Source organism: Megalops cyprinoides, chromosome 10, assembly GCF_013368585.1.
Source record: "Megalops cyprinoides isolate fMegCyp1 chromosome 10, fMegCyp1.pri, whole genome shotgun sequence".
In the NCBI taxonomy this organism is placed as follows: domain Eukaryota; kingdom Metazoa; phylum Chordata; class Actinopteri; order Elopiformes; family Megalopidae; genus Megalops; species Megalops cyprinoides.
In genome coordinates, this window is record NC_050592.1 from 12,652,192 (window position 1) to 12,678,581 (window position 26,390).

At 41.5% G+C, this 26,390-nt stretch overlaps 1 protein-coding gene across 3 annotated transcripts in view; it reads right to left on the minus strand.

Annotated features, from left to right (window-relative positions):
* sema6e (sema domain, transmembrane domain (TM), and cytoplasmic domain, (semaphorin) 6E) overlaps nt 1-24,255 on the minus strand; it is a 114,051-nt gene extending 89,796 nt beyond the window's left edge. For all 3 annotated transcript variants that reach the window (XM_036538785.1, XM_036538786.1, XM_036538784.1), the window contains exons 1-2: nt 24,041-24,255; nt 4,993-5,108 (exon numbers count right to left, since the gene is read on the minus strand). The gene's annotated coding sequence lies outside the window, so the exon portion shown is untranslated. The remainder of the gene's footprint in view (nt 1-4,992; nt 5,109-24,040) is intronic.
* Nucleotides 24,256-26,390: the final 2,135 nt, after the last annotated feature.

Consider the following 26,390-nt stretch of genomic DNA (forward strand, 5'->3'; position numbering starts at 1 on the left):
CGCAGGGGCCCATTTCATTTCCAGCAGCGGTTTTGCAAGCATGGCATTAAAAAATACAAACATTCCCACAAATTGTCTGTGGGAGCATTGAACGGTGTGTGCTGTGCATGCTCTGGGCTCTCCACAGAGGTACAGCAGGCCCAGCGCAAACTGGCGGTTGGAAACAGTCTCCACAGAACGCAACGTCTTTGCATAACATGCAGCTGGCATTCCAGTATATTCAGGACATAGCCACAGCACTATTTCAACACAGAGAAGGCAGATTCATAATTTAGGGGGAAGCGAAAGGCTTTTTTTCCCCCCCTTGTGTTGCAAAAGTACTCTCGACAGCTCTGTGAATTAGGTCTGCCCCTAACTCTAACACATCAAAAGCAGAGAGCGGGTGATGTTTTAAAGTGCTTTTCTGTAGATGTCTAAAATGTGGCATGTTCTGCAGAAGGGAAAGTGAATTAACCTCCTTTCTGGGTGATCACAGAAGTGCTGCATGGTATCAAAGTCATAGCATTGGCTGACATGAGCCTCTCATTCAAGAGCACTAAAATCTGTGCATGGCACACTGCAGCCAGTGAGAGATGTACATGTTGTACAGCATCATTGAGTTACCATGTAGAACAGCTGTCTGTGCCTCACAAAGGTGGGCATTGAGCTTACAATATAGTGTTTCAATGCAGTCCTTTATACAGATGTTGACTCAGCTGGTGCAGTTTTTGGCTCTGGGTCAATGCACTTAGGAAAATGGTGGACATTTTCTCCCTTGTAGGAGCTTTCCGGTCCTGATCTAACCACAAAGTGGTTTGTCCCCACCAACTTGTCATTTCCACAGAAAATTTAAGTTTACTTCTTTTATCATTATACGTTTTTCCAAAGAAGTTTTTTAAATGCATTTTAATCTAACACAGTTGAATCAAATAGGGTCTTACATTCCACATAAATATAGTTTATGCAAAGGGGAGGGATATTTCCCATACATTTCAGATCCCCCTTGCCCCCTGCCCAATTCTACTTCTTAACTTATCAGTGCCCATTTAAATTGGAGGAAATGCCTTCACATGCCTGCAGTCAGGTTTAATCCAACGGCTGGGGGTAGCACACAAACAAAGGGGGTTTATCTAATCCATGGCCAGACACAAAGCCTATAAGCCATCTGTCAAATGGATCGAGGGACTGGGCCCCCTTCCCCTCATGCCGGACCGCTTCAGCCTTACCCTTAACACTCCCCATTCCACCATCAGGAGCAAGTAAAGGGTGAGGAGATCAGTAGTTCACCTCCTCGCCAAGGATACCTGCCTCTCCCACCACCCTGAGTCTCAGTGTGAACTCTTTCCAAGATCACCAGTTAAACCCCTGTGGGACAGAAGTGACCCCCACCAAAGTGAGGCTGGATATGCACATCCCATAGGACGTAGTGGGAGGAGGCAGTCCTCTGGTAACGCATGCGGTTCCCCTTCATCTTGAGCTGGGATTAACAAACTAACCCAGGCACCGGGGAACCCTGAGCCACACTCTTGGTTCCTCTGAAACCAATTTGTGAGATAGAACTGAAGGAGGCTGTTAATGCTGCTTGTGACCGCCTCCTGTTTCAAGTCTTGCTTTGTTGTGCACACAGTGAAAGACATTCTCAGGGAGATCTGCATCCAAGACCTCCACTCCCCCCACCCCACTGGTTCTCCTAGCCCTCTGCTAGGCTTTAAGAACAAGAATAGAATAATATACCACAAGTATAAACAGTTACCATATCCTTTTAATGGAGGGACAACCCATATAACCATATAATGTAGCATTTTATAGTCCAAATATGTTATTAAATGGGTCTTCTGTATGGTCCAATCTGACCTAAAAGGCAACACGCTCCAATTTGTTGACGACGGTGATCAGATTGAGAGTTACGGGCATGACTCTAACCTGGTGTGCATGATGGCCCATTAACCTGAGGTCCAGCTCCCCTACTGACTGCACTGATAAGGAGGCGCTGGGAGGCTGAAAGGGTAATGAGGGGGAAAGGCAGACGTAAATGGAAGCGATAAAAAGTTTGACAATAACATTTACAGCACAATAAACAAGAAATAGGATCGCACAAAGCTCTGTACCTGTATTAGAAGACAAGATGGGCCAACGAGCAGCTTTTTACGACAGAACACATCACAGGCTCCAGATGGAGAGCCTTCAGATATAGAGCATTGTCTGCCACACATACATTGTTCCTTATTTTACTGTTTAATAGGTACGTGTATACTTTCAGAGGAACACAATCACTGTAACTGCTTCTTACACCACCACAGGAGCAAATGATTTTTTTTCCCCTTTCTACTGCATGAACATTGTACATTCACTCTCTCACTCACTTTCTCAGCTCCCTACAGTCTTTCATAGCAAGTACAGTAAACACTCCTGACCAATTCAAACCATTTTTATAAATATTTATATTTCTTCAAATTAAATCCTTTAAATTCATTGTAAGGCTGGTTGCATACATCTTGCCTAATGTCATTAGGCTTCTGCTAAAATGTATATATATTACAATTCCTCTTAGTGAGACACAACAGCTTACCATACAAATAGCAAGACTATATCTTGCATGTCAGCTACAATAAATACTTGGAGTCTATTTCTGTGTTTAGTTGCTCAAGAGCAGGTATAACGGATGGCTAGAAATGCAATGCATATAGGTAATTTGCTGCAGTCCAGAGAGAATGAGAGGAAGAATAATGTATTTTGGGCTTTGTACACCTGTGAGGTTTGATATCCTGAAGCAGGTTAAAAAGCAACAAAATAATTTCATATTTACTTGTGTTCAAAGTTATTTAAAAAACTTTTTGGTATGGATGACTATATTAATAAACGTGATGAAGCTACATAATGCATTATTTTACATCTACAGTGTAATTACCCTTCACAGTTGCCAGAATATAGTGTTTATAAGTACATCAGTACAGAGCAGTTGCTCAGTACGACTTGGGCATGTCACAGCAGCAACTATGGATACTGTTTTCCTAGAGTGCAGGAGGCCTGAGGAATATCAAAGTCTCTAAATCAAGAGAAACTAAACAACATAATTTATCTGAATGGGTCATTGAATTTGAATAAAGCATAAGATACTGTACATACATGTAAAATTAATACCGGTTAGAAAAATGAACCCATCACTTTTATCTAAAACCTTCACGGACTAAAACCTCACACATCCTAGTCTTCCATGCTTTCCCCAAAACAGATGCTGAAACCAAGACTGTGTGTTAGTTCTGTGCTCCTTGTTAAGCAGATGATTCTTTTTAATTGTTTCTCCCCTCTATCTGTTTCCACAGGGTGGCTGTGGAAATTGAAGATTAGTTGAGTGTGAGCATGCTGAACTGTGGTGACCCAGCACATCTAAGTTCAGCAGACTTAATAAACCTTCCATATATCTACCCTAGGGATCTCCTCACCCCAATTATGTGCCTGACACATCGTTCTCTCTCTCTCTCTCTCTCTCCCTCTCTCTCCCTCTCTCTCCCTCTCTCTCCCTCTCTCTCCCTCTCCCTCTCCCTCTCCCTCTCCCTCTCCCTCTCCCTCTCTCTCCCTTGCACCAATTCAGGTTAGAACATTGGGCTGAGGGTAGCACGGGCTTCTCTCTCCATCATGAGTTTAAAGCAACTCTGCCAGTCCTTTGGGGACCAGACAAAGGAGGACAAGACAAGGCAGGTGAACAGGTGAAGAGGAATGTGATACCCTGCCATGATGAATTAATTTTGCAACATTCTTTTACACCAATCACAGACCGTCAAACACATTTCTCAAGTTCCAGAGAACTCCATGGGGACCTTAAGCATCCATTTCTAGGCAACTGCTTTACAAACTGAGATGTATTTTATTGTCTGGAATTAGCATATATTTGTGACATTGCAATGCAAATTTATTGTGAATGAAAACAATAATTCAAAGATCTGGGATAAGCTGAGATGTTGTCTCCTTACTGTTGTGGTCTCACCAAGTGAAGCAGAAGGACGAGACAAATGAAATGTGAAACCTCAAGCTATTGATCAAAGTAGTCCAGTGACATTGATCTACAGAAAAAATGGAGCATTCAGAGGGAATCATCGCAAAATAAGATATAGTGACTGATGATAATGGGACCTGAAGAAGGACAACGGAATACGGAGTATATACGATATATACATGGATGACACGCTCCAATCTCCTTTATGAATTATGAAATAGAGCAGAACTCTGCTATTTTATCAAGGATCTAGAATATTATGGGCATTTTTGCGCTGCTCAGTTCAAAATGTTTCAAGGTCACATCCTCCCTGCATCTGGGTGACCATCTGTCCCCTGCCCCCCTTCTCCCCCCCCCACCCCCACCACCAACCTCGCCATGACAGACTGTCAGACTCACACCTTGGCCCTGTCCTTTTCTGTCCATGTGTCCTGCTGCTGATATCACCAGGGACAGAGCAGAACAAACATCATACCTCCCCCTAGGCTCAGTGCCAGTTTCTTATACAGTGCACCCCCCCCCCCTTTTTCCCGATGGTGTTCTTGCTGAAAAGCAGCCTAATTGATCAGTAAGGCACCGGTCAGTGACCCAAACCTAATCTCAGACAGGGAGAGCATTTGCCAAAACAATCTTCATCTACACACCAGACACTAGCTAGTGTTAGCGTCGGCACTGTGCGGCACAAAGTCATCACAAAACCAATAACAGCAAATTCAAACTTTTTACCTCTTGCCCATTCATCTTTGGGAGCAGATTAAAAGACAGCAAAAAAACCCTCCAAAATTTAATTTCAAATGCAGCCCATTAATCAAGCTGCCACCAATTGCTCCGAGCAACCTAGAAGGGTTTCTGTTATATCGATTTACAAGGCCCTGTGGCTCTCTCCTGGAGCACTGATCAAATGTGCCATTTCTATGTTATAAGATCATAGATAAAGTTTAGAGTCAGGAGAGAAGGTTTTAAAACAACCTGGCATACTTGAGACTCCAATTCACATTTCCTGCCCCCTTTCACTTTACCTGCGCTTCTGGCCAATCCAACTGCAGGGTTACAGTCAGCAGATGCAGGTAAAAGAAAGTCTGTGCAGCCAACTGGGTGGGATCACTGGCCTCAGCATTCACATCCTAGTACCAACCTGAGGAAATAAGAGGTGAAAAACAGATGAAATTACAGCATGCTTAAAGTGATTCATTATATCACAGGCTGAAACTGCAGGGGTGGGAAAACCTGCACCCTGGTGCAATGTTATTCTGTGCCCTGGCTTTCAGTATAAATTGGAGATCCTTGCAGAATAGAAGCCCCACATGTTATGCTGGCCAGTATCCCCTCGCATCAGATTTGATCATCTAAAATCCTATCCAGCCTCTCTAACTTCCCAATTTGTTTTAAAAGCAACCTCACCAGTTCTGAGTGCTTTACATTTAAGAGAGTCTGCTTCAGTCTTAGAGAAATAGCGCCATTTTCTCAAAATATATGGACATACAAACCTTATGTAATATATCAAAGTTTTGAGGATTAGTTTAGTTAAAAGACAGAGGTTGTGTGTGCATATAACCAAAGTTCACTAGTAGCTATATGCCCATGTGAACAACCTGTACTGCAGTGTTAATGTACTGTAAAATGCATTTCCTCTCAAGCCACCGTTATGCGTTTGACTGAAAATAATAGCTAGCTAGTATGTAAGTAAACTTTTTTGTTCCATAAAGCCACACAAATTTAATATAAACAGGGGCCTCCTTCAAGTCACATCTTCGTTTACATTAAACGCACTTAATTCCCATCTGGTGTTCAGAGGCAAAAGGGTCTGTTTGAAGTTACAAGAAGATCTGTAATGTGCCGTGATGTTTGCACTCCCATTGCCAATAACATTGCTACCCCCATGGAATTCATGATGATGTTTAGGTTTGTTCTAACCACAGCTGCTCTGTTCACTGGACACTGGAACAGATAGTTTTCCAGAGCAGGAACTGAAACTAGACTTTTAGCACCATGACCCAATTCTTGGCTTCAAGGCTTCTAGCGACAAAACACAACACCCAACAGGATCAAGGAGCAGCGTATGACACTAGGTAGGAAGGAAAAACAATGCCACATCATACACTTGTGTCAAAAACAGGCAGTAACCTAAATTATGTATACTGCCCCTATTCTGCCATTCAGATACAGCAGTCCAACCCTGAATTGGACACTTTAACCAACAGCTTGGTTTGAAAGCTGTAAAACTTCTTTGAATTCAACAACTGAAGCTTTTGGACAAAACATTTGTGGATGTTACTGCCAAAATCTCAGGGTAACCTAACGTACATTCTACCCTCTCAAGCTTCACCCCAGCTGGTGGTGACTGCCCAAATTTAAGTTTCACAAGTCCCAAAAATGCACTTCATTTGTGTGAAGCTATATTTTACTCTCTCCTCATTCAGTTGTTTGAAACTAAGAAACCTAAGAAACTGCTGTAAAAAAGTTCAAAACTTGACATATAAATGAGTCCTCTTCCAGTACTATACCCAAATATGAGAGCATTATGCATACTCAACTTGGATAATTAGCAGCATTTAGAGTTTGTGCTCTTGTTTTTGATATTTGCAAATGTGTTGCACATGAGGGGAACTGTAACTTTCCTGCACCTGTGAAATCAATAGTGTTTCTGCAACTGAAATTAAAATGAGTGTCCAGAGATTTGCTTTAGTTGGATGGGCAACATGTAGCTGCATTTAAGAAATGGATGACACTTGTTCTTATAAAAAGTATGTTTACTTCATTCAGGATCTGCATTTCTTATTTAAGTATATATCTCACTTCATATTTCAAGTTTTAGCTAGTGAGATAAATAAATTACAGAATAATTCCTTCCTATGTAATTATTGCTGTTTTAATGAAAAAACATAAGCTGTCTTAAAGTTTGATGTTTTCATTGTCTCACATACATAGCCTTAAAATATATTAACCCCATTTCATTGCCAAGAACTGCATTTTCATCAAAAACAATGCTCCTGGACTTGTCTTTAATAATAATACACTACTAGTGACAAGATATTTTTATTTCACTGTAACGAAAAAGAACCCCGCTCTCTACAACGGGTCTGTCAACTGTAATTAGCTGCATGGCCACAGTTTTAAATTTATTTAATCCAGGCCTTGCTCGGGTTGCCCATTGTGTGTCCATTCAGCAGAAGTCAAAAATATGTTAATTCCATTCCTCCCAACAGCAGCTGTTTTGTAAGCAGAACAAACAGGGCCAGCCAAATAGGTCAGGGGTTCAAGGGCGTTGTTTTCGATCCACAGCTGAATCGCTATTCACACTGATGCAGGTCTGATGCCAGGTCACACTTTCCCCTAAAGTGACCAGACCTTAGTTTGTGAAAATGTGCAGGAAAACACAGCCTTGTGACTGGGATTACACAGATTACAAAGTGGGCTGCTTGACCCCCGAGCTGGTGTTGAAGACATGTCTAAAACCCGCAGGTCAGACGCGGCATTAGCTCAGATTCCCCTGCTACCAGCAGCACATTCATTTACTTTCAGTTCAGACTCCCACTTTCCCCTTTTCTCTGACAAAAAAATCAATTACGAAATGGTTTGTTTGGACTTTCTCCTTTTTCAATTTCTAGTGTACATCCACAAAAGAGCAAAAGCATAGAAAAAAATATCAAGACTGGGATGAGTAAGGGCACTTTATACGTCCCTTTTACTTTATTTTAGACTGTAGATATTTTGATCAATGATGCCTTTTCCTCACAGACCTAAAAGCATTTCTTGTGCATTTAAATATACTAACATCAACAGCAACATTATCTGCTATTGCGTGCAGGGCAGACAAATTCCTCAACAAGTCCTCAGCAGTGACGCATTAGGATCTTAATGGGGCAAAAGCTTTCCAGACTCTAAATTATTCTCAAATGCCTAGCAGATTAGCTACAGAAAGTTTTTTTTGTTCAAGGGCTAAATTAGTACGAGATATCCATAAACCACCTGGTGAGAGTCATACCGGAACTTGGTTGGTAGAAGGAGAAAAACTCCGACAATTTGACAAATTTTTTGGAACGAAGAGAGAAATTTTGAGCATCTGTCAAAGTCGGCTACCCTCTGAAGCACTTAACCCACTGCATGTGCCAGTGTCTGGCTTCACAGTGTAGTCTGCCCTTCCAGGATTATCTCAAGGGTTCTTAAAAACAGACACTCTTCTCATTTCTGCACTATTTTCATAAACCCTGGATTTAAGAAATTTGCTTTAAAAAAAGAGTGGTGGAGAGACACAGAAGGAAGCAGGCATTGAGAGAAAAGCACTGACTTAATCTGTTCTGATTAGGTAAAGCAAGCAGAACAGCACAAGGTGATTTAGCCAGCATGGAGATTATATTACTAACTCGTCATGCTGGAAGGTGATGCTCAACAGACGCATTTACAAACATCTCTGCAGTTCATGACTCAGGATCATAATGTGCATTTCAGTGCATCATGAAGGTGAACTCTGGTAGCAAAGACACAAAAAAGACTGAATTTTTCTTTGTTTTGGCTTCATCATATGGTGTTGTTTTGCAATATTTTGGAAATGGAAAAAAATTAGAAAAATGTAGGGGTTATGTAGAACTGAACGGTACACAGTGAAAGTTCACATAAATGGTTCACTTAAAATCAATACTATCCCAAAAACCTATGTAGACTGTAGTTAACCAGAAAGGTAGCGAGACACAGATTACCACTGTAAATTTGCATGGCTGACCAGGGACATGCTCACAGTCTTCGGTCCCTGGTCTCTCCTCCCCTGAAGGCAGCATGTTTTTATCACAGTTTTATCACAGACCACAAAGGAGAAATCATCATCCTGAATCAAACACCTGGAGAAAGGGTCAGAATTTGTACTGAGAGTGCTGGATGATGCACTCATGAGCACCATCAAATTACGATAGGTTATACTTTACATACTCGATCTCTCTCAAAGCTCTGGTGCATCACTGGTGTCTAAAATACAAGACTGGAACAGCGCACTTAAATCAGCAAATGGCTACTTACAGAGAATAAAGTGGTTTAAAGTGACAAAAGCCTACATAAAAAAAACATTCACGCCGGCTCCCTTTCCTTACTTCGGCACAAAATTGCAGCCTCTCTTTGGAAAGGATCCACAATCATCTACTTTTAAGGTGTGCATTGAGGCAGTTTTGAAATGACAAATTATTTCCCAGGGTGCCTTTTACGGAGGTCATGCAAAACTCCATGCAAACTGCAAGCTGGAAGAGGGAAACCATCTGACCTGCCACAAAAGGAAAGCAGAGAACGCAAAAGTTGTTGGAAAAGCTCCACACTGAGGACAAAAACTCAAACAATATCTCTTAACAAAAGTTCTTGTCAATACAATGACTTATTGAGAAAACATTACACTGTGATATAGTGGTTAAGGAGCAGGGTGTACTGCAAAAACAATTTTGGTTTCATTCCCAGGTGGGCCAGTGCTGTTGTACCCTTGGGCAAGGAATCGCCCCACCAAATCTAGAGGTGTACATAATATGTAATAATTTTAAAGTATTCAAGTCATTCTGTGTAAAGGTGACTACTGAGAAAATATGTAAAAAAAAAAAAACACCTTTCTACAGTGGTATAACTACTGAAACACAAAGGGATCACAGTAGCTTAGCAATCCTTGGTGAGGCTGTGTCAGGAAAAAAATAGACATACATTAGCCAAGTCTGTGAGAGAAAGCTGGCTGCGAGGGTATGGATATAGAAGATAATATTTACAAGCTTTCTGAATAGATGCACTAAAGTCCCTTTTCATCTAAGGTAGGGGTGGGACAGGCAAGCTACTAAGTGTCAGATATGCTTCTGTTGTTTTCTCCATCTGAACCCTGGTGTAGCTCTTGTTGCCCATGGCACTGAGTATTTTACCCAGAAAATCTGCAGGATTAACAATCTGCATGATTGTAGCATTGCAGGACTAAGGCTGCCTACCTCGGATCCAGGAAATACAATGCCGACAGCATGATGTTTTTCATCATAACCCCTGACACATTTCAGTGCTGCTGGGTGAAAGCACGACATAAGACTCAATGGGATATTCTAACCTGACAGAGGGATTGCAAAGTGATTCTGCAGCGCTTATGCGGTGATTCTGCTGAGCATATATCATCTTTTATCTGTCTGTTGCCCCTTTTGGATGAGCACACTTTTGAGGCTGATTTTTTTTTTAAAAAAGGCAGAAAAAAAATTGAAGGAGGTGATATATTTCTTCTAATAAGTAAGTCTTGGAGTGGGAGACACTCAAGAGATTTTATTTATTTAGAAGAGACTGAGGAGTAGGTCTTGCTGTAATTCATTCAGGGAAAACACAGTTAATGATACCTAAATCGTGTGTGAAACATTACCCAGTAGCGCAGAACAAATAAAGGTTCTTTCCACTCTATTCCAAACACCAATTTTTTTTCTTTCACTCAACAGCAAGATGCTGTGATATGACAAGCCCTCCAGCCACAAAACCAGACAGAGCAGCCCTGACAGAGACACAAGCTGGTTGTGGTAACACCACGTACAAAGTTCTGTCCAAGCCGTGATGAAGTGAGCCGAGAGTTTTGTACAATATAGGGCTGGACGGAGAAGCACACTTTGACAACTATCACAACACTGAGCAGAGTTATATTTTGAGTCTGGATGCAATGCAAGATGAAGAGAACCGTAACAGTCATTAGATAACTAGGGGGTCCCCCTGCTTGTATCTAACAGGAATGAGCTTGTCTTTGCAGAACATGCCACAGATGTCTGACCTCCCTTCCGCTCCTGTCTATTAAAAGCAGACGTGTGGGTCAGAGTAGTATTTCAGTCAGAGTGGAAACACATGGGGGAGAGGCAGGGCCAGCGGCGGGCATGGTACACCGCGAGTACGGACTCCGCGCCTCCGACACGTCCCGCCCAACCTCTCCCTTCCCTTGGTTTCTCCAGAGGTCAAATGACTTGACCCACTCCCTGAATTCCATTCAAGTCACACCGCCACTCCCCCGTAGCTCCTGACCCCGATAACCTTACCGAGTTCTGTTCTGGCTGGGAGGGGTGTCTCTATCGGATTTGTTTGCCGTGTGTCAAACCCTGCGGCATCAAGAAGCGCAGGGCCAAATCATCTGTCAGAGTTAATTCAAGTAAGACAGCAAGGCCCACAAAGATCCAACATCTGTCATAAAAACCATGTATCATACAGGCAGACAGCTCACTTCACCACGTCCCCTGTTGCAGGCTACAAAAAAGCAGTCCATCAGCATTTTACGGGGTTGCCACATGCATGAAGCAGTAACTGGAAGAGAGGAATTCAAGCCCTGTGCAGTCAACCTCAGACTACGTTGGATTCACACCACCCACTCCTGATTCGAAGTGATGTGGCGTACCTTTACATTAATCTCAGTCGTGGAAACCCCACCGTTGTCACTGGTGATGGATCATATGGAGACACTATTGTCTACACCACTTTATGACACAAGATCTCAGGATGCCTTTAACACAGTAAATTATTATAGTGGGAGGAATACAATACCAAGAACACCAGGGAAAAGGGGAGCCCATTTGCCAATGTATTCATTCCAATTACAGCTCTCTTGTGCAGATTCAGTCTGTGACATTAGAGATTTATGGAGGAATTTGGGCTGTTAGTTTTACTGATAGTGTATTGTGTATGATAATAACCAGCCTGAACATGGGGAGAATCTGATTAACAATCCTCCAGAAGGGGTATTATCATGCTAATCTGGGTTTTAAAAAAACAGTGTCTGAATAAAGACTATAATAACAGGCAAGGAATTTAAAAGCCTGTTAATACAATATAGGCCTATATACTGCCTACTCTGTGAAGAAGTGGTAGCGAGATAGACAAAGACATTACCACCAATACTTAATTAAAGAGGATGTAATTAAGAGCCTCTTCCTTATGGAAAAAACATTTTAAGACTTGAATTGGAATGTGCACGTTGAGTGAAATGCTCAATGAGTTCATATGAACCTCCGTCTTCCTTATGGCTTCTCGAGTGCTCACAGTAAAACTGCACAGCGCCGACTTACGATTAATCAGACAAAATGCAACACTAACCAGAAGAGATAAACAATGCAATTTAATAGCTTCCTTAGCCTCTACCCCCTCAAAGTGCATTCAGCTATTCAGTTAATCATCATTCCTCTATTGTAACACCCTTATTTACATCCCTATTACTGAGCTATGTATTTATCACCATTTTATGTCCCTCACGTTGGTGCAGTATTCCTAACAAATGAGTCTGTCGAATGAGCAGGTATGAAGCCTGCATAACCCTTTAGAAAAGACAATATCAGTGCTACTGAGGTTGCAATGCAGAAGTGAGACCAGTTATACTTCTGCGGCAATTTTCCTCTGTGATGGCTATATAAATCCATTTGGGTTACGTCACTGAGAAATATCTGGGTGTCAAGATGCGTCCTGCAGAATGAGGTGAGGCACTGAAAGTAATATCCTTCTCTGTGGTCAGAGACGTGTTTACCTGGAGCTGTTTTCCATGCTGTCACTCACCAGTGTTTGCCCCTGAGAGAGAAGCCAACAAGCCACAGAGACAATTGGGGGAAGCAATAAACGACGATCATACGGACCAGCCAGGAGGTGCTGGAGCAGACAGAGCCATCCAGCTGCAATGGTATAAGGCATTTGCTGGCTGAAGCTTTGGGTATGAAATAACACATGGTTAAACTTGACAGATCCTGACACACGCAGACTGGCATATGTATACTGATGAATCAACGAATGCTCAAAACTGACACACACTGACACAGTTGAGCAGGTGGGTCAGCATAGGGTTAAACCTGGCACAGGCGCTGACAAAAAGAGGCATAGACTGCAGAGGAGTCATCACACGGTTAAAACTGAAACACAATCACAGCACGAGAGGAGCGGGAAAGAGGAGTGTTTAATATTCCCTGGCTGAATGCCAAGGTCAAATTTTAAATAACATTAAACTCAGACCACCCCCTCAACCCACCCCCACACAGCCCCTATCCCCTCACTGACAGATTTAAAAATAGCTCTCATCCTGGCAAGAGGGTTTGGAGTTCTCAGAAATCAAAGAAGAGGGCAGCACCTGGGTCAGTAACTAAAACACACATAGCCCCTTCCCCACCCACCCCTTCCCCCACCCCACCCCGACACAGACACTCACATAGCCCAAGAACCAGATGTTCCAACTTATATCCCAATGTAAGAGTTGAGACTAGGGGAACCGTTTTTGTCATCAACTTCCTGTTTCTCTTTTATGTGCTGCTGTCGTCTCCACAGACCCTGGCCAAGTTTTCCAGTAAAACGGTTAAAAAAAGACTGCTATTTCAAGAGAGTTGGGAAATTAGATGCAGGGTCACACACAGGCTAATAAAAAAGATTTATAATATGTATGTCACACAGGATCTATATGGGCCAATTTATTCATCAATGCTTATACAGCAGCCCTTGGCTGGAAATAATTCCAAATGCTCTGTTTAATGGATATTTCCCATCTTTAGCACTTGCAGCATTTGAATTAGAAATAATGAAGCGTGAATCTACAATGCAGCAGTTTTCAGCAAAATAAATAAATAAACTCCTCAGGTTCTTTAATTTCCTGCTTCGCTTCATATTTCAGAACCAAAAACCATAGCAAAAAATGAAATAAACCAGGTTGAGTCATTATCTTTTGTCAAAACTGAAAACCAAACTCAAAAAAAGAGATGTTTCACGTAACCACTTTGTAGAATTTGTACCAAACCACGAGTTGCAAGCAGTAGGATATTCCATAGGTGCTTTTATATGTGTTGATGCCTGACAAAAAGCACTCGACTATATCTACAAAGAGATTTTTCCACCTCACAGATTTTTTTTAAAAAAGGTTACTTTTGCAGGGCTGTATTTGAAGATGTTGAAAGTGACCACTTGCTTCGGAAAGCTTTTTGTGCTGAAAGAATTCTCTCATCCCTGAAACGCCTGAGTGAAACTTAACCTTTCTGAACTCTCCCCTTTTCTCTCTCACTTTCTTTCTCTCTCAGTTCATGTGTGCTGAACAGAACCTTTCTGCTCATTCAGGAATTGTCTGTCTTCCTCCAAGAACAATAGCCCCCATGCCTCCACACTTATATTCTTGGAACGCTTAGTGTGTGGCTTTTAACACACACTCTGTGTTTGCCAACAACAGCACTTCAATTTAAGCCATAGACAAAAATGGAGGACATGTCAAAAAAGGCAGGCAAAGTCAAAATCTACAATGTCCAGACACATTACAATGAGTATCAGCAGTGATTACAGCACCCAACTCTACATGATAGGCACTGACCCAGCAACAAAATACCTTTTGTGCCTTGAAAGCCTGTGCATAATGCTTTCCAAAAACAGGTTTATCTAAAAAAAAATGGTTTCAGATATAGTAAAGCCCAAGTAGTCATGCAGGGGCAAGCTAATGTAAACCTTCTGAACAAAGCCAAAGAGTTATACTAAAATTGGAAATCTGAGGCCCTGGACCCATTTCATTGCTAGCAGCTAATCAATGAGGCGGGAAGAGGTCTCCCATTATTAAGTGATTAAGGGATCATTTGGAACACAAACTCGAGCACATTTCAACCCCCAAGGACCAGAAAGATCGATAACATGTATGTATTGCCAAGTCTTTGGAAACTATTGATTCCAAGGGGTGCTCTGGTTGTTCCAAAGTCCGTGTTGTGTGTGGGGTTATGTAGCAGCACATTATTACTGTAATGGAGTAGTTTCCTGCCTGCAGTTTGCACTGGGTGCTTTCCTTCAAGGGTATACTGGAAGTCTATGGAATGCAAGTTACGTCAGAGCATGCAAGATGAGTATTCCAAATACAGCATACGGCATGACCTTTTATTTAGGAATTTTACAACCTTTAAACCCATAGCAGTGTCCCGCATAATGTTTTAGCTTTAAAAAGACCATGCCAAAAAGGTGGGAATGTGAGACTGCATCTCACTGGTAAAGCCAGAAGGTCAAATAAACAAAAACATTCCTTTATTAAATGCATTACAGAGGACATGGATTAAACTACCCCAGTAAGACTAGGGTGACTGGATGCAGATTAAAAAAAGCAACGCCAACCAAAAACCTGATTATGCATAAACCTGCACAAATGCACCATACATTATCCAATGTGCCTGCAGCAGAGGGCTGCTCTTTAAACCTGAATATTCATGTGTATAAGCTTGCCTATTTATCCAGTGGGGTGGTGGTTTGGGACTCCTTTGAATAAAACAATCTTTTAGTCACTGCTAGAAATCCACAGACACATGATTCAATGTATGTGTAAATATATGCCACCTTGACTGGAATTTAATACATGCACACAATCCAGAGAGGTTTCCGTATAATAAGATTTATAGCTCAAACTATTCTCCTTGTTAATGCATGCCTGAATGCAGGCCTTCTGGGTGGAAAACACAATCTTTCTGTGACACCAATCACACCATGAGAGCGTGTGTGTGTGTGTGTGTGTGTGTGTGTGTGTGTGTGTGTGTGTGCATACATGTCATCTCATGCTGTCTCACACTCAAGGGACTGCTCCCAGACACGTCACTCACAGCCCTGCTACCAGTGCTACAGCTGCTTAACTAGTCAAACGACATTGTGTCCATGGACTTCAAGCACCTCAACTCACCATAACAATGACAGGGTTGTAAACCCTTTAACACTAGAATACAGTGCTAGATACCTTTTGTACTGACACAAATCTGAATCAAATCCATTCTCTTCCTCACACAAGTGTTACACTCCTTATCTGTCCCCTCCCGATGTGGCAGGACCGTGGCCTTGGATTGCCTGTGGCAAGGAGAAAGGCTCCAAGAAAACAGCCGCCAGTCCCAGTAGAAGATGGCCTATCTGGTGAGAGGCCATGTGGATATAGAGTCTGAATGCTTCCCTTTCCTTCATTGAAAACCTAATTCGTCAATTCACATATCAGCAATCGGGGACAGAGACTAGCACCTACAACATCTGGTATGTGGTTAGATCCCAGTTAAGTTGATGACACCTGCACCTATGATGTATAATCAGACGCCTAATTAGTAGAGATTGCTCAACTAGATTGCTCATTGATGAATACTAACTAAAAGGTCTTCCAATTACTTATTTCAGGGCTTCACTCAAACCACAACTCAAAGGGAGTGTGAGCCATTGGCATCTATAAGCATTGTTAGGTTCCCAAGTTGCTAGATTGGCCAAATTTTCCTGCTCACAGTTAAAACTATTGTCCACAGCACCTTGCTTGGTGCTTAGAGCAGTGAATAAAATAGACAGACATTTTCTGTAACTAGGCAAACTTCACATTGATTGCAGCCAATCTGAACTTGCTCACAAAAATAAACTCCTATTTTGAAGAAACCCAGCTATAAAGTAGCAAATCATTCAGATGGGCTAAAAAGTGGAGTCCTCTAGGACCAGCACAGTGACTACTGCCTACCTAAACCTCTAAACAACCCAGTCTCAATCCTATTGCTAACAACATGCAACACGTGTTATTCACACCCACCTAAATAAGCCCTGACAGCCAAGGCCTGTTGGTTGGAAGGTTGTTGGACAGGTTGGTCCAGCATCTGCTGGAAGTTATGGATGACAGAGAGGCGCCAGGGGTGACAGGCAATCACTCAGTCCCCTGCAGTATGGGACCCTGCTGAGGATCAGGCCAGCTATGCAAGGAGCAGACGCAGATCCTCTTAGTCCCCCCTCCACCCTCTAACCGAGGTGCACATCCATTGTTATTGGTCATTTTCCAAGCAAAAATGCAACATCTAAATGCAACAGTCTAATGGTCATACAAGGTGCAATTATCAAATTCCCTGTCAAAGCAGATGGAAGGTTGCAAGACCATCTTTGTTTCTTGTAAAACTGACAACATTAGCAGTTAGTGAAGTGGTCCGTGACACTGAACTGTAAAATGCAAGCTGAGCTTCAAATATCTGTACCCTGTGGGTAACGCAAAAGAGCATTTAATGATAACCACTTCAATATTACAGTACAAGAGTGAGACAAAAGGAGCAAATCGAACAGCCAATGAGATGAACACTGCCCAAAATGTTTAAGCCAGAACAGGATAGCAAAGGAAAAAAAAAAAAAAAAAAAACACCAAATCCGCCTGTCCTATTCCCAGACCAGCAGAGGTTAATCCCTGTGGTGGGAGTCTAGTGGTAAAAAGGGAGTCTATTCCACAGGGGCACAGTCCTCCACCACTGGTGTCAAGGCTATTTCAACGCTCATTACCTCCAAAGCCATTAGGAAGACACAGTCATCCGAGGCCCTCCGCCGTCGTCACATAATTTAAGACAAAACTACTGCGTTGAAAATTGGAAATAAAATTACACCCTCGGCTAAATGCACCATTACCCATGCTAACGGAGCAGCGGGTCTCTCAGGCTAGACGGGACCGGTATACAATTTTGGAACAAAAGAGAATGGCCTGCTATACTTTCAGCTCCACAAAGTCATTTGTGGCCATCATGGGCCAGCAAGCGAGACCAGACTTGCTTCATCTGTAGAGGTGGATAATGAGGAGAGGGGAGGAGGGGGGGGGGGGTGCAAATGAAGGAGACTGTCATTATTACGCCTTCCCCTTGAAACAGACATCATACCCTTGGTAATAAAACAGTCAATGGGGATATCACGTCACCTCTATGGCAAATTGGTATGTTAGAAGCTAAAGCAGTATTTATCAACATACAGATCATGTATTCCCCAATGAAATCCGTTCATTAAGACAAACAGCTAGTAAATCTCTGCTGTATTAACATTATATCTTAATCCACGTAGCAAGTCACCTCCAGCAGCATGTCCAACAGAAAACATAGAACAAAAAGAGATAACGCTTTGCTCACCTTTCCCTTGTGCAGACAGGTATTTGAAAGCTGCCTCACAATTAAACCACAGTGAACTCTTGCATTAGTTTTGGCCCTCGAGAACACACCAAAGATGGTGCAGGGATTAAGAGGAGATGAAATGAGTTTTCCCGAAGAAAGTACCAACATGATAAAGATCACCAGAAATTTGTGTGCAGCCACTGGATATGATCCATCAGCTATACGAACAGAATGAGCAGGACATGGCATGGTGTTACACAACAAAGTGCACCACCACTCTGCACCAGAGCAATAGGAAACAGCACTTTTACGCCCTTCACATTTACAAATTTCATACAAAACAATAGCGGAAAGCTATTGTCAACAGTAGTCAATTAATTGTGTGACTGTAATTAATTAATGACTGTAATAAATAAATGAGCATGAGGACTTTTCCTTACAAACAGCTGTATGTTCAATCTTATTAAGCTCCCTATAAAACCGAGTGGATTCGTTGGAAATCCATGTAAAAGGCTCCACATTACCCTCCATGTTTCCTGCAGACTGCCCTTGCCCAGGCGGCTTGCCTAGAAATCCGACCCCCTTGGCAACAGATCCATGATTTTAAAAAAGGAAACAATGTGTGAAAATAAAAAAGATTGGCTTTCTTTTCCATCCAATGCAATGAAACCACTCTCACTCCGGGTGCTTCATATGCTTCGATTGCAGGGTCTAAGCCAACACGAGTGGAGTGAGTTGATCACTGCCCATTTAATGTGGGAGGGTGTTTTACAGCAAAACAAAAGCCCTGGTGGCTTTGAAATGTCATGCTACTGTTCATTAGACAAGCTGAGTGACATCTTTGTACTAATTATGTTTTGAAAAAAAGAATATTTTAAATATTTACAATGACCTCTATATATACATAAAGCACATGAAGAATTATTGTAGTAACTGTTTGTCAAAGCTAGCAAGCTAATTCACCACAAGGGCAGCACAGGGGCAGAGTTATTTTGCTTCTTACAAAAGGGAACCATGAACTGAAACTGTTGCACATTTTCTTCTCCAGGTATTGCAAATAATATGTATGTGTATGTTATGTATGTTAAGGTATGTATATATGCTACAAATTATGTGTATGTATGCATGGATATAGCATTAGGAGGACAATGCCTGCACGACATGGCTGACAAGATTCAAAATCAATCATCATACAAGACTCTTTTGTTTCCATGTTCCCACCATTATGCCTTCAAAAAAGCAACAGAAAAGCTGCTTTTGTTCACCCTCCAACTACTGCAGAAGAGGATAATATGCCTTCTACAGGGCCCAGAGCATTTCTGTCAGGGCAAGTTTCTCTACGGAGCCTGCAACACATACAGAATTGGTCAGCGTGTCTACAGGAGGCATTTCAAAATGCTGCATCTCTGGGTGAAATGCAGATTGAATGTATGGTGTAAAGTACCATTTGCTGGCTGTATAAAACTGAAATGATCGTAAGCAAAGAGTGTATTTTATTAAAAAACAATGTCCCCTTCCCCTGCTCCACAATGTTACGACAATGGCAACCTGTTTTCCTGAAGTACTGCCCCAATGAAGGAAAAAAAACACATAGGCAAGGGACTGTTTTTACATATCTTAAGGAAGATGCAGTGATCACAATTTAGCTGATGAGATAAGCCCATTTTTTCAGGCTGGGTGGCTGAAATAATTCACAGACCCACCAATGATCCGAGCGCTGCAGTTTTGCACTTGACCTGATTCTGTAAATCAATCAACGTCTGGAATGTGCATGCACATCGTTTAACATATATCGCAACTTAATCTCTCAGCCTGTTCTCATCAATGTCAAACTACATTCAAGAAGCCACATACTAGTTTCAAAGAATTACAAAAAGAAAGGAAGCTTTAACAACTCAGTGAATCACAGACATGTCCTAGGAGTTAATCATGCTATTTCCAACAAATCATGGAGGCTGGTGGTTGAAAAACCCTTTTCAGTCCCTAACAGCAGCAATATTTCTCTCCTCATTTTCTCCTGATCATACTGTTACATAAAACAAAGCAACAATCTGCATGCCTGATTTACATTTATCTTATCCACGGAGCACAGATCAGAAAGATTACATTCTTTTATCTCTCCTTTCTTCCCACACAGAAGAATGGAAGATATATATTTTCTGTGAAATTCATCCGGAAAATATGCACATTCATGTTGACTCATCCCGCCGCTTGGTCTTTAGTTGGACATCTGGCACCAAAGGCTTCCAGATGAGTCTTAAATACGAGCTCAGAACTTGCCAGCCCAGAGATTTGCGGCTAACCTCGCCGACAAGCAATGGATTTTACAAGGGAAGTCGTTTTGAATTGGAGGAGCAACGAGTTATGCCGAACTTCCAGGGAAAGTGTAATTTAAGATTTCCACTCGAATCTAAGTTTGAGCTTTGTTTAAAGGCAAACATACGCAAAACAGCCCTCTACCTCCATGCAATTGAAACGCACTGTTCAAGACTACAGCAATCGTTGACGGATATCCGTGATTCCAACACGGAGGCTAAATCCGCATCACATCGTTTCCATTTTTTCTGTCTGCGATACCGTTTATCTCTAAATACTTCAACAAGTTACAGTAATACATAATGGCATCGTGAGCATATTGACAAATATAACTGAATGGAATGTTAAATCATTTAAAATACGTAACAGATTCGCCGAAGCCTCGCGCTTCCATTTACCCGGGTAAAAGACAAATATATCGGATCGTTCATGGGTTTGCTCTGTGAGACTGTAAGACACACGTTTAAATAAAATAACTTTTCGGATTTATGTTTCTCTTCAGTCCAGGGCCACACAAACGCGTATACATCAGAATGCATCTATAGGCGTGTGCGTGGAAGAAATAAATTGAGCACAGCTTGTAAGTGGACACCTCTATTAATCGTATGTACGCTTTGTGCACTGCATTAAAAAAACGCTGTCATGGAATCATTGCTCGGTTTCGGATTGAGCGATTAATGGTGTTTAATTAATTTGTAATGACACCGCTACCTACCGCCGCGCAGAAACTGCTGCGACAGGTTTCATTGTCCTGTTAAAAGACAATGACACAACGTCTCTACATAAACAAATTAGCGGTGCATGTATTTTCTTGGTCCTTTTGTAGCCTATTCTTGCAAGCCCCCACGAAATATACAGAACGTTCAATTACATTCACTGAAATGGCTATTGTGTTTTGAAGGGGAACTCGGGGGAAAATGCCATTTGCTGTGTAGCTTTTAACTGACGACTCCTATTGGATGCTCAACTCCCATGTCTGGTTAGGGATATCATACAGCTAAAAACAGTCTGGATTTTTTCGATATATAATGTATTAACGTTGTTCTGCTTAAGCATTTCCAGACGATCTTTGTACAACTTATACAAGGTCCGTACTCAAACTCTTGTTTCAGCAGTGAGTGGATGGATTACATCAAACGTCACCGCATCAAACCTCATCTGATTTCATGAAGCCCATGCAAAATGGACAATTTAATGCAGAGTTAAAAGTTCTGTATCGCACACAATCTCTAAGTCCTAAAGAATTTAGTTCACGTGCGTTGCATTCAGCATGGAACATCGAGGAGTGCCTTATTGCCACAACATGATCTGAGATCAAGATACTTAATTTTATGGAGCATGAAATGTATCCCAATTTGTCTTTACGTCTATCCTATTTTTGAGCAGCGAGTGGCTTTTAATGCATCACTTAAGTTAACATGTAGCGAGATACTGTTACAAATACCTAACTGGCATTTTGTTCAAATACCCTGCAATGTGCAATTTACGAGAGATATTTGTGACTGAAGAAATTATGTCTCGGCTTTGGAAACCACTGATGCTCAATTACCAAACAAAACACCAAGGCAACATCGAGTAGTGGTAAAATACCAATGAAATGCATGAACAATACCTGAATGAATGTGATGATTACTCCAAGCCAAACAAATTACAGGACCTGAAACCGATCCAGCAAGTATAACCCTCTTGAACAAAAGATCCATCACAACAGCCATTCACTTTTTTTTAAGTATTACATGTAAATTTAAAATGATATTTCCACGTAGATGCAGTCAAAATGGAAACAGCATTACGTATTTACAGTGTATCCCCTACTTCCAAGTGTAAAAAATAAACATTAAAACTTAATAATATGGAGACGACATATCTGAGTTGGCGCCGTTTGTAATGGTTAATTCGGACATTTTTGTAAAATTCTTGCTTTTTAAACATGAACAGTAAACGCAGACATTGGGTTGCATTGAGGCAACTGATTAAGACAAAAGAATTCTGCAGGAGTAATTTTGGAGGAAAATCGTCCGTGACAAGCAGTAGGTTTGAGCCCCAGGCAAACAATGGAAGTCTTTCTCATCTTGGCTATAATACACATTGACGTACAATAATAACCGATTTCATAGCAAAGCAACTTATGATGTGGGTATCAGGACAAAGGCAATGATAATGGAATTTCTATGCTGGCCATGAGAACCTCCACTGCCTAGGGCAAACGTGAACGACCAGTGGGCGACAAACCGCTGCACGCTATCAGTCTTTACACTGTGTCATTGTCTCGTATTAGGACACTTGATACAAACGTTCATTTGCAGGCAGTCTCCACACGCTTGCGGTAGCAAACGGACACTGCATGAAATAACATAACGCAAACACATACGCTACATCAAATCAAGTACTACGTCTTAGAGTCAATTCGTAAGTGGGTCTGAAGGCACAGCACTGGTACTTTTAGCGTTATTTGGATCGACTATCTGGACCTGGCTTTTACGGGGTGCAAACGATATTGCAATTGTCTGCTAAACCTGAATCACAAATCTCACTCATCTGAAACATTTCACCACACGTTCCTCCACCATTCACTGGCAGTGTGTAGAACAAAGTTGTGATCACAACACAAAGGCCCACCTAGCTCGCTTTTGAAAACTGGTAAACGTCAAATTACGCTGGCTCCCCGTACTGCTGCAGTACAGCAAACGCCAGTCATCTTACTTTCTAAGTGGGCTATACTTAACGCTTTCAGGCGGCCACTCCGATTTTCTTCAGTTAACTATGGAGCCTAGTTGCGTTTCCAACGCCCTGATGCTGTTTTCAAGAACAATATCGGCACCTGTACCCATACAGTAAAACAGTAACTACACAGCTCAGTCATGGATGAGTAGATCATACGCCACATCTATTCTGATCACCTGCCTTCGGGTGCTCATCTGCGCCTCTGTCTGAAAATAAGCTTTATGCGCAACGTTTCTGGGGAGATTTGCCATTCTGAAATCTAAATATAGAAAATCATAACAAAACAACAGAACACGGTAGCAACTTTCTGTCGAAAAAGGATTTAGAACACAGTAACGCAATGTTAACAATAACAGTGCGGGTTTCAACCCGAGTTGTTATTAAGCGCACTTTTGAATCGCTGACATAAGATTATGGTTTAACCACTTCAACAAGTAATTCTTTAATTGCTCATTGTATTCCACATCTGAGCAGCCTATTTTTTTTTCAAGACAACTATCGCGAGCTGACTTCAACAATTAACTGCACACATAGAAATACTTTGTAACTGTTGCTTTTAGCGTAGAATCACAAAGACTTGTGAATTTTAACAGCAACAAAGATGACTATGCCCAGTCGCTGCAAGATTCAATTTTAGCCCCCCACCCGCTTCGACGGTGTGGGAATGACTGGTTCTTCGTCTACAGGCACGATAAAAGACGATAGCAAAGGCTGTCCCGGAGAAAATTTTAAATGGTAACAACAGCACGTGTAGTATTGTTAAAACCCATAGTTAATTGAGCGCTGGTTTAAAGGCGGGGTTGTCAAGAGCTGCATAGTTTTTTCTACCGAGGTTTGGGGGAAAACAATGGGAATCAGGGAGAGTTGCACACACACTACAGAGACAATGCGAACAAGCGGAATAAATTGGCAAGTACGACAATCTTGTTAGGGATCTCAGAAGCACATTTCAATCAATGTTACAGTGTGCCCCGACATAACCGTATGAAGAACCGTCCACAGCTTGAAAGCTCCCGTGCAGAGGTTCGTCGAAGTCCTGCATTTATTTATGTGCACAGTAGGCGCGAAACTGGACAGAATGTGTAAAGTTTGCACAGGGACAAGCAACAGCGGGCAGAGCGAAACGCTAAAACTCCATACTATGTTTGAGATCTAGAGACAGCTACAATATAGTCGTAATATGCCACACACAACAACAACGAGACATTACCTTGCTTTTTTCTGCTTTGTCTTGTGTGTTGTTGTCTGATGATTCTTAAATGGGGAAACAATCCCGTGTTTTCAGCACGCTCACAAACGCGACAGAGTTGCTGCGGGAAGATACTAGCAAGTTTTTTTTTTGTCCCTCGGAGGTTTGTAATCCTCAGAATTCAAAAGACTGCAAGCGGGCGCTCCTGCACCTTGTTACAACAGCAGTCCACACGCGCCCGCAGTTAACAACGGACTACAGCGAAAACATACCTCGATCGCGCACGGCAGTCTCGGTTAGGACACTCCCTCCTCGTTTGCATCGGCGAGCCATCTGGCCAATTAGGGAGCAAGGGACGGTGCCCATCCTTGTTTGAGACAGCGTTTCTTTTTTTTTTTTTTTTTCAACGCCTCTATTATCACCACCCCGCCTTCGTTTAATTAACAGATGCATTTCGGGTACACTGATAAGCCACTCCCAGATCAGTTTACCAAAAACATCCGAAATCACGTTGAATGAATGTTGTATTAATGTAGTTACCTGCTCTGCGCCACGAATGATTACCTGGACAGATAAAGCAGGTGAAGCTTAGTTCAGTAAATCATTTTTTTAAATCATGCATTCTTCTTACATTTTTCATAGAAACAATTTGGTACATGTATCACTTTAATCGACAAGTTACATACATAAGATTGTTAGAATAAGTGATAATTTTAACAATTCATTTGTATCGAACACGTGAAGGTTGCTATGATAATGAGGTTAAGACTAAGCCAGCCTACATTTAACAGGACAACTGTTAAGGATTATGGTCAACATTGTATTGATTCAATAGTGTTCAATATACATGAAACCAGCATGTATATTATGAGGTGTTGTTATACAAAGTATGTTTCTCAGAAACATACATAAGAAACTGTGGCTTTATCAAAATTTATTTTACTGTCATTTATGAGATGTTTGGACTGATGACAAACATTCTCTGAAATGCATTAAAACTTACAATTTTTTTCTACAAACTATTAAATATAATTAGCAAACAGTAGTACAGGTGAAGGTGAAGGTTGCATAGTTAACTTTCATAAGTGAGTCACATGTAAATAATATACAGTGTGCAAGCAATGATACAAACCACTTCACATTATGGTGGGAGACATTTGATTACATAAAAAGCTGTAATATTTTAATTTGACACAGGCAGTTGAATAACGTTCTTGAACAGGAAAAATGGGCACCATAGATTGTGACTATAAATTCAAGCATGGAGTTTTAAAAGGAAGTGTCAGCCTGAATTTTTATGCTTCCCCAGGTGTTTGTTTGTTTGTTTTTTGGTGTCTATATACGTGCATGTCTGTGTGTGTGTGTGTGTGTGTGTGTGTGTGCTTGTACTGCATTGATGTCTTCTGCTGTCCATGCTGAGAGCAGAGTTAATCATCATAAATATGACTTATTTACCACAGAGCACTGGAGCCCGTCCCCTTCCAGATATGTCCTGCTGACATTCTGCCAGACTGCAGTAGGTACACAACTGGCCTGTTTCTGCAACAGTGTCTCACAGAGACTTGATAGGGTGGGCTACCCTCTTACTTGAGGTGAGCACAGGGACACATAGCATGGTGTCAGCAGATGGTAAAGCGCAAGAAACTGACAGCATGTATTGGGGGAACAAAACATGGATTTCACAGATTTCTAGAAAAAAACCTACACATTTAAAGAACAGGAATGCTATACTGTTTGTGATGATTTTTGACCCCCTGTTCTTTTGTTTTTATGAATGACAAAAAACAGAGACAAAAAGTCCTCTTCTCATAAGTAGCTAATATTTCAAATGTATATTAATATTACAAATTGCAGCTCATGAAGTATATTGGATTATGCTGAATAATGGTGGGAACTGTAAATAACTGCAGGAATATAATGGGAAACAGACTAAATATGAATCCTGCTGTCCTCTGATTTAGGTGGTGTCAGTGCTTGCAGCTGAGGACATTATCTTTGTATCATGTGCTTTGTAAAATTTCAGATGTCTGCAGCATATAAAAGTCTAGACTTTAATGTGATTACTTGGCTTAACTGCCCTCTCCTTATTTCTCTTTGCAGTTCTCTTAGATTAGTTTAAGTTCCTGATGCAGTTTGAAACAATGCTCAACCTCACAAATTGAACACACATAATATTGGTGCCCAGAAAATTTCTTCAGCAATAGCGATAGTACAGAATTTCCTTAGATGTACTGTAAGTCAGCTACAGTAGAGCTGAAGGTATTTTGAGATCAAATCATTCCAAGGCATTATTATTTTGGTCAACCTCAGATACAATGGTGGGGCAGCCTGGAGCCCTGGTGAGTCAAGCAGAAGTAGGGATGTTTACTCC